At 37.3% G+C, this 7,400-nt stretch overlaps 1 non-coding gene across 1 annotated transcript; it reads right to left on the reverse strand.

The window, feature by feature from the left end:
• Window positions 1–3,616: 3,616 nt before the first annotated feature.
• Window positions 3,617–3,723, reverse strand: LOC133286560 (small nucleolar RNA R71). The gene has a single exon (XR_009748146.1). It is a non-coding gene; the product is annotated as a small nucleolar RNA R71 (small nucleolar RNA).
• Window positions 3,724–7,400: the final 3,677 nt, after the last annotated feature.

Consider the following 7,400-nt stretch of genomic DNA (forward strand, 5'->3'; position numbering starts at 1 on the left):
ACATTTTCGTTTCTTGAAGAAGTCAGAACTTTGGGAGCTTCAAGTGAGCTCCAAGAGCATCATCCTTTTCTGTTTTAAGCTTGGGTAAGTTGTTGAACCCATGATCTTGAGTTTTTATGCTTAAAAGTGGAACCTTGATGCATGTAATAGATTAAAGTTGATAACTTAATGTTGTGTAATGTTAAACACACCTTAAATCGCATGTTTAAGCTTCTGTATGCTTGAAATGAACCACCTTCGTTGGATATCTTCGCGAAATGCAAAAAAACTGCATTCTGTCGCGAAATATCCGGATATGCATATCCGGATATGGATATCCGGATTTCGGGACAACAACGAACCTGTCTTGGTAAAAATTCAATATCTTGAGCTACAGAGCTCCAAATCGAGTGTCGTTTGAACCTATGTGAAGCTAACAAATAGGGCTACAATCCTGTAAAATTTCGTAGCCATTGGATAATTGGTTTGAACTCAGTGTTAGTTTAAAGTCGCGTATTGGTTGCTGGAAATTCAGTTGGCGGAAGTCACTTTGCGAAAATCATAACCAAAGCTATACAACTCCGATTGAGACATAAGATATGTCGTTGGAAATCTTGTGATGTCTAGTTTAACTTATTAAAATCTCAGAATTTTTGGGAAAGAATTACAACTTCAGTTTTAATAAAATGGAACCTTGGGAGCGATATCTCGCGAAATGCAGAAACTGCATTCTGTCGCGAAATATGCGGATATGATATCCGGATATTGATATCCGGATAAGGGCTTGGAGATATCCGGATATGTATATCCGGATATGCCCCCGACATATATCCGGATATTCTGGGATTTCGAAGAACAGTAGCTGTGTTGTGAGTACAGTAGGCTATTGAGGGTTTGTGGACCCTAGATTGATGAGGTTGGACTTCTGTTTTAATTAAACTAAGTCAGAATCAAGTGATTAAGGGCTTATGGCTTGGCGATAAGCCTTAAGACATAAAGCGTAATGAAAAGGTGTTGTCTTTAATTTGTATGCATGTGGTACATGTTATTGATTTATATTTGGTCCATATCAGATTGTGATCTGCTGTGATTGGACTTTGAGCTTGTGGCATTGGATAGCTAGCTTAGAGGTAAGCTTTCGTGTCCTCGGTTTAGCCATGTTGTGGTTCCACATGTCCCATGGGGGTATGGTTTATGCATGATGTGTACATGCTTTTGAATATTTGATATGTTGATTGAACTTTACATGTAATGGCTTTTAATATGCATGTGTTGTTTCATCTTGACGGGAAGCCTGAGTATGTAGCTCCATACAAGACGGTGTACCGGGGTGAATGCAAGTGGTACTTGCACGGTGTGTAGGTGATAGACGTGTGCACTGTCTCTGGCCAGTAGATTAGTATTGAAACACATGGCATGATTATCTGCTGCATTGCATTGTTTTAGAAATGATAAATGATAAATTGCTTTTGAACTTATATTGCACATGTAAGCGAGCTTGGGGTGGAAGATCATTGAGGACTCACTGACTTACTGAGATCTTACCCCACGTTTGGGGAATGCTTATTTCAGGATCAGGTAGTATGGGTACTGATGCCTCAGGCGGCAGGAGGCCGGAGCTTAGCTGATTATGTTTTACTGCTTTATGTTAGCATGACTGGATTTGGGATGCTGTTTATGTTTTCCGCTATTTATGATATGTTGTGGTTGAGACTGATGTTGGGCATGTTGCCTTATTTGAGTGAGCATGGGGATTGTCCATGACACTTTCCGTTAGTACTTGTATTTGGAGTTGTATAAACTGTTAGATGGTCCGGTCTACGTTGTTGTAGTTCCGTGACTAGAGCCACACTTATATTATCTATGTTATGAGGTATTTCAGTTAGCTGTTTTATTGCAATTACATACAGGCGATGTTTTATTAATTGATTATTAAGCAAGCTGGTAATGTTAATGGCATCATAATTGAAAAGAAAAAGTAATTCCGCATTTTTAATTAAACGCAGCTTAATACGATATTATGATAACATTGCCGGATATATACGGGGTGTTACATATGGCAGCCTGCCGAGAACATCATTATGGTTCGCTGGACAGTTCATGGGATCCCACGAGTTCCATGGGAAAGTCGTGGTAGGTTTGATGGAACCTTTGAGTATAAACTTGACAAGGCAAGATTTTTGAGCACCGGGTTGACAACATTGCTGTGAATTCACCTCCTAGGTTTAAAGTGCTGGGTGTAGAAGAATTAATTCGATATATTGGCTGCCCCTCGACCCCAAGACCAACTTATTTTGAAATATCTTCGTCTACTGAGAATCCATTTTGAGGAATCCTAAACCAGACCTGAAGGCTTGCAAATCCATTATCACACAATAAACTTCCATTTACATGCTCTTAGATGTTGTATTTTGTTCGTATAGTTTGGTTTTGCTGGCTTTGTCAGAAACCAGAACAGCTATTGGTCTTCAATTTTTTGGTGTCCTGTTTGTATATAATTTCTTGTCCTTGTAGAAAAAAATGTAAACGACCCGAAGGTGATAGTTAATGCTTGCGTGGTAAACGACCCAAAAATGTAAACCAGAACAGCATGTCACTTAACGTACACATCATCACCGTCATTCACAACGTTAGTTTTGGATTGACAGAAGGACTAACGTGGGTCCTGTTTCACATTGTTGGGGACTATCCAACGAATTTATTTTTGTGAGGGACTAATTTGGCCACCACATTTTTTGTCAGGGACAAATTTGAGTCTTTACTCTTTTTATTTTTTTTTAATTTTTAATTTTTACATTTTTTTTAATTTTAAATTTTTAAATATTTTTAAAATTTTTTTATTTTATTTTTTATTGTTGAATTTTTAATTTTTTAATTTTTTTTTTGGTTTTTAATTTTATCATTTTAAAAATGTTTTAAATTTTTAAATTTTTTTTATTCTGTATTTTTTTAATTTTTTTTTATTATTCTTTTTATTTTTATTTTTTATTATTATTTTTTTCAAATAAAAAAGTAGTTTCTGCATTAATTTTTCTGCATATTCTGTATTCATTATTTTCTGTTTTCTATTTTCTGCATTTTCTGCATAATCGTTCACTCTTAGTTTATGCGAGGTACTGTTAACCCACGATCCTTGCAGTTTGATCCTGAGATAGAAAAGACAACCAGAAAACTCAGAAAAAACGCAAAAAAAAGAAAAGCAAAAGAAGCATCAAGTTCAACAGAACCAAAGAAAGAAACGATGGCTGACAACAACGTACTTCAGAATCCTCCGAGGACGTTGGGAGATTACATGACTCCAGCTCGAGTTCCGCAGACGGTGAGCATTGTTAGACCCAACGTGGACGCTACTAACTTTGAGCTCAAGCCAGCACTGCTGCAACTGATTCAAAAAGATCAGTTCGCCGGAGAAAGTACCGAAGACCCCTATAGTCACCTAGAGAATTTCTTGCTCTATTATGATACATTGAAGATGAATGGAGTCTCACGTGACGCCATCTTGCTCAGACTCTTCCCATGCTCACTGAAGGAAGAAGCAAGAGGATGGTTGTGGTCACTGCCTCAAGGAAGCATCACCAACTAGAATGATTTGGTGACTAAGTTCTTGGCCAGATTCTTCTCAGCTTCAAAGATAGCAAGGCTCAAAGCAGAAATTACTGCTTTTGAACAAAAAGAAAGTGAATCCTTGTACGAAGCATGGGAAAGATTAAAAGGATTGCTCCGAAAGTGTCCCCAACATGGTATGGAAGCTTGGGAGAAGGAACATATCTTCTTCCAAAAAATGACGCCGAGCACAAGAACCTTGGTGAATGCTGCAGCAGGGGGATCACTGAAAACAAAAACTCCAGAGGAAGCGCTGGAATTGCTGGAATCTCTAGCTTCTCAGGAGTTCAATAATGCTCCAGTCACTCAAAGGAGAGCAGGGATCATGAAGCTTGACGGCTATGATGCAATCTTAGCCCAAAATGAACAAATGATGCAATTTCACAAGAAACAACAAGCACAATTAGATGCTCTTACAAAGCAATTTGCTAATTCTCAAGTTTCTTCTGTTAATAATTCTCAAATTACTTGTGGTATATGTGTAGGTACTCATGCTACTGAAGACTGCGACTTCATGAGAGCACCTGAAACTGCTGAAGTAAACGGACTCTGGTACGATCAGAAGAACCAGAATGATCCAGGAAGGAACCAGTATGGGAATGACTACAATCAAGGGCGGAAGAATAAGAATCAACATCCAGGGTTGAGTCACAAATCCAACCATCAGCTCAATCCTCCCCTTCCAGTGCAACCACATACCCTACAACAAAGTAACACTTCTGAGTGGGAGAAAGCTTTTGCACAACTATGCAAGACCACTTCTGATTATATTTAAGGTGCAAATGCTTTCAGAGAGGACACATCTGCTTTCATGCAAGAGACTAGAGTAGCACATCGGAATCAAGAAGCTTCCATAAGAAATCTGGAAATTCAGATTAGCCAGTTGTCGAAGCAATTTTCTGAAAGAGCTCAGGGTACTTTTCCAAGCAACACAGTTGTCAGTCCAAGGGAGCATTGCAATGGTATCACCACTAGGAGTGGGACAGTGATTCGGCCTATAGAGGAGCAGCTCGAAGAAAAGAAAAAGGATGGAGAAGCATTAGTTGAAGAAGAGAAGGAAGAAAAGGAAAAAGGATACAATTGAAGTTGACAAAAGCAATCCTGAAAAAGCCGAAAATAAACTATTCAAGTGGGAGAAGAAGAAATCTCTAGAAAGATAGAACAAGTCATTGGATCTCTCCCTATATGCTCGAATCTCATATCCTCATAGATTAAAGAAAGATATTCAGAAGCAGCAGTATCCAAAGTTTCTAGACATATTCAGGAGGTTGCAGATCAACATTCCTTTTGCTGAAGCTTTAGAGAACATGCCCAACTATGCAAGGTTCATGAAGGATCTATTATCAAGGAAGCGTAAGTTGCAGGAATGTGAGACGGTGAATCTGACGGAGGAATGTAATGCTATCATCCAAAAGAAGTTACCTACCAAAGTCAAGTATCCAGGGAGCTTCAGCATTCCATGCACTATAGGCAAAGTGGAAGTGGACAATGTTTTATGTGATCTTGGAGCTAGCATCAATGTCATGCCACTCTCCATGATGAAGAAGCTGGGGATTACTGAAGTACAGCCCCCAAAGACTATAATGCAACTGGTTGACCGCTCTTCAAAGCAAGCTTATGGCATCATTGAGGACATATTGGTAAAGGTAGACAAATTCATCATTCTTGTTGATTTTGTCATCCTTGACATTGAAGAAGATGTCACAATTCCTATGATTTTTGGAAGACTCTTCTTGGCAACTTCAGGAGCGCTGATTGATGTACTTAAAGGTGAGTTAATCTTACGGGTAGACGGAGAGCAAGCAATTTTCAAATTCTTTGACAAAGAAATCCCTTCATCTGTAGCTCAACCGAAAGATCAAGTCTTCTATATCGGTGAAAGGAAAGGTGAAGAAGAGCACAATGAGGAGTCTTCTCAAGAAATTAAGCCAAAAGTTAAGATGGAGAAACCTGGTAGCAAAGGAAAGCATGTAAAAGTCAAGTTCAAAGTTTCTGAGACTACTTTACCTCATCTATATGCAGAAGAGCACTATGGGAGGATACAATTTATGAATGATGGACCTTGGTCATCACCAAGCTTATGCTTTGAACCACCATGATCACAAGTCAGGTACGTCAGGCTCATGACGTTAAACAAGCGCTAGGGGGAGGCAACCCACCATTTTACTATTTTTAGTTTTGATTAAATTTTCCTTTTTTGTTCAATTAAGAAAAATACAAAAAAGATAGGAGAAGGTGTTGAGACTAATGGCTATCATTGAGTGAATTTTACAGGTGAATAAAAGGGAACAAACAACAAGAGAGCGACTGGTTGTTTTTATTTCTCGTCGTGTTTTCTTTGTAGATTTAAATTTGTTGCTGAGGACAACAACATTTAAATCCGGGAATGGGGAACGCGCTGTTCCTCTAAGCACAATGGATTAAGCCAGAGGAACTTCATAAGCATACACAGAATATCCGGCTAAAACAGGGAACTATCTCAAATCCTTTCTTCTTTGCTTTAGCTTAAATTTTTTTAATTGAATTTTTAATTTTTAGTTTGTTTTGAAAACACCAAGCCACTGTTTTGTGAAAATTCTGAAAATTTTTAAAGTTTTCTCAGTGTTTTAAATTGAAAAATAGCAGGGATGTTTATCAGTAATGGATTCATAGCATAATGATGACTTTACTTGAATTTTCATAATAAGCATCAATGTATGAGTTTCATGATTTATTGAATACTTTCTTTAAAGATGAGATTTTTAAGATAAAGAATAGGGAAATTACTGTACATTCTTAGCCGTGAGGTTTTGAGCCTATACAGAAAATTTTTATTGAGTGTGCATCCCACTGTAGGAAAGACTTTAGAACTTGCTTTGTTTCTTGCTTGAATTGGTATGTGATATATTTTATGGATATGATTGAGGCATGTTCTTTCTTTAAACTAGATGGCCAAATAGCCAACCATTGCTGATATTCCTTAGTAAAACCCTTTGAGCCTAGGCCTGTTTATTCTTTGAAAACCTATAAAGATGAATAAGCCATTTTCCATATAACTCTTCACCTTATTTGAGATTAATTTTCATATTTGAATTGAGGAAAAGATGTTAATTGTTGATGATATAAATTGTGATGTATGGAAGTACAGGGAAAAAGGCAAAAGCCAAGGAAGTAAGGTTGGTTAGAAAGAAATAAAGAAAAGGAAAAATACTCGGAAAGCGAAAAAGAAAAGAAGTGAAAAGAAAGAAAGAAAAATTGTTCTGAGAAAATAAAACGACAAACAAGAGAAGAGTTCAAAAGAAAAAAGAAGAAGAATGGGCGAAAAAGAAGAAAGAAAGTTGTTTACAAAATGTAAACGATTACATGTGTTCCTCTTTGAATCTGAATTTTAATCTTGCAGCTCATTCTCTAAATTTTTCCTTCCTTCAGCCAGGCCAAGATATAACCTTAAGAAGACCTCTTGATTTGTGAGATATGTCATAATACTAAGGAGAGCGAGAATATAATCAAGCCTATGGTAGTGTTGATTCAGTGGGAAACGAGTGAAACACCAACCCTCTAAATAGTTGAGTGTGAGTGAAATGAATTCCTAGTGAGGGAGTGTTTCAGTAAATTCTCTTTATTCTTGATCTTAAGAATTTTGTTGCAACTTTTTCTGATGAATTATGAATCTTGTTAATTGATGCATCAATTTTATAAGTCTGAATGCTCTGTTATCATGTCTCTGTTGAATTCTTCCTGTCAAATTCCATGCTTTTGAGGTTCCTACTCCCTATTCCCTAAGTTTTATTCTCATTTATTGCTGAGCACAACAATATTCAATTCTGGGAATGTTTGAT

This window comes from Gastrolobium bilobum, unplaced genomic scaffold, assembly GCF_033153095.1.
Source record: "Gastrolobium bilobum isolate Gb01-03AN ecotype WA unplaced genomic scaffold, APGP_CSIRO_Gbil_v1 utg11024, whole genome shotgun sequence".
Classification (NCBI taxonomy): domain Eukaryota; kingdom Viridiplantae; phylum Streptophyta; class Magnoliopsida; order Fabales; family Fabaceae; genus Gastrolobium; species Gastrolobium bilobum.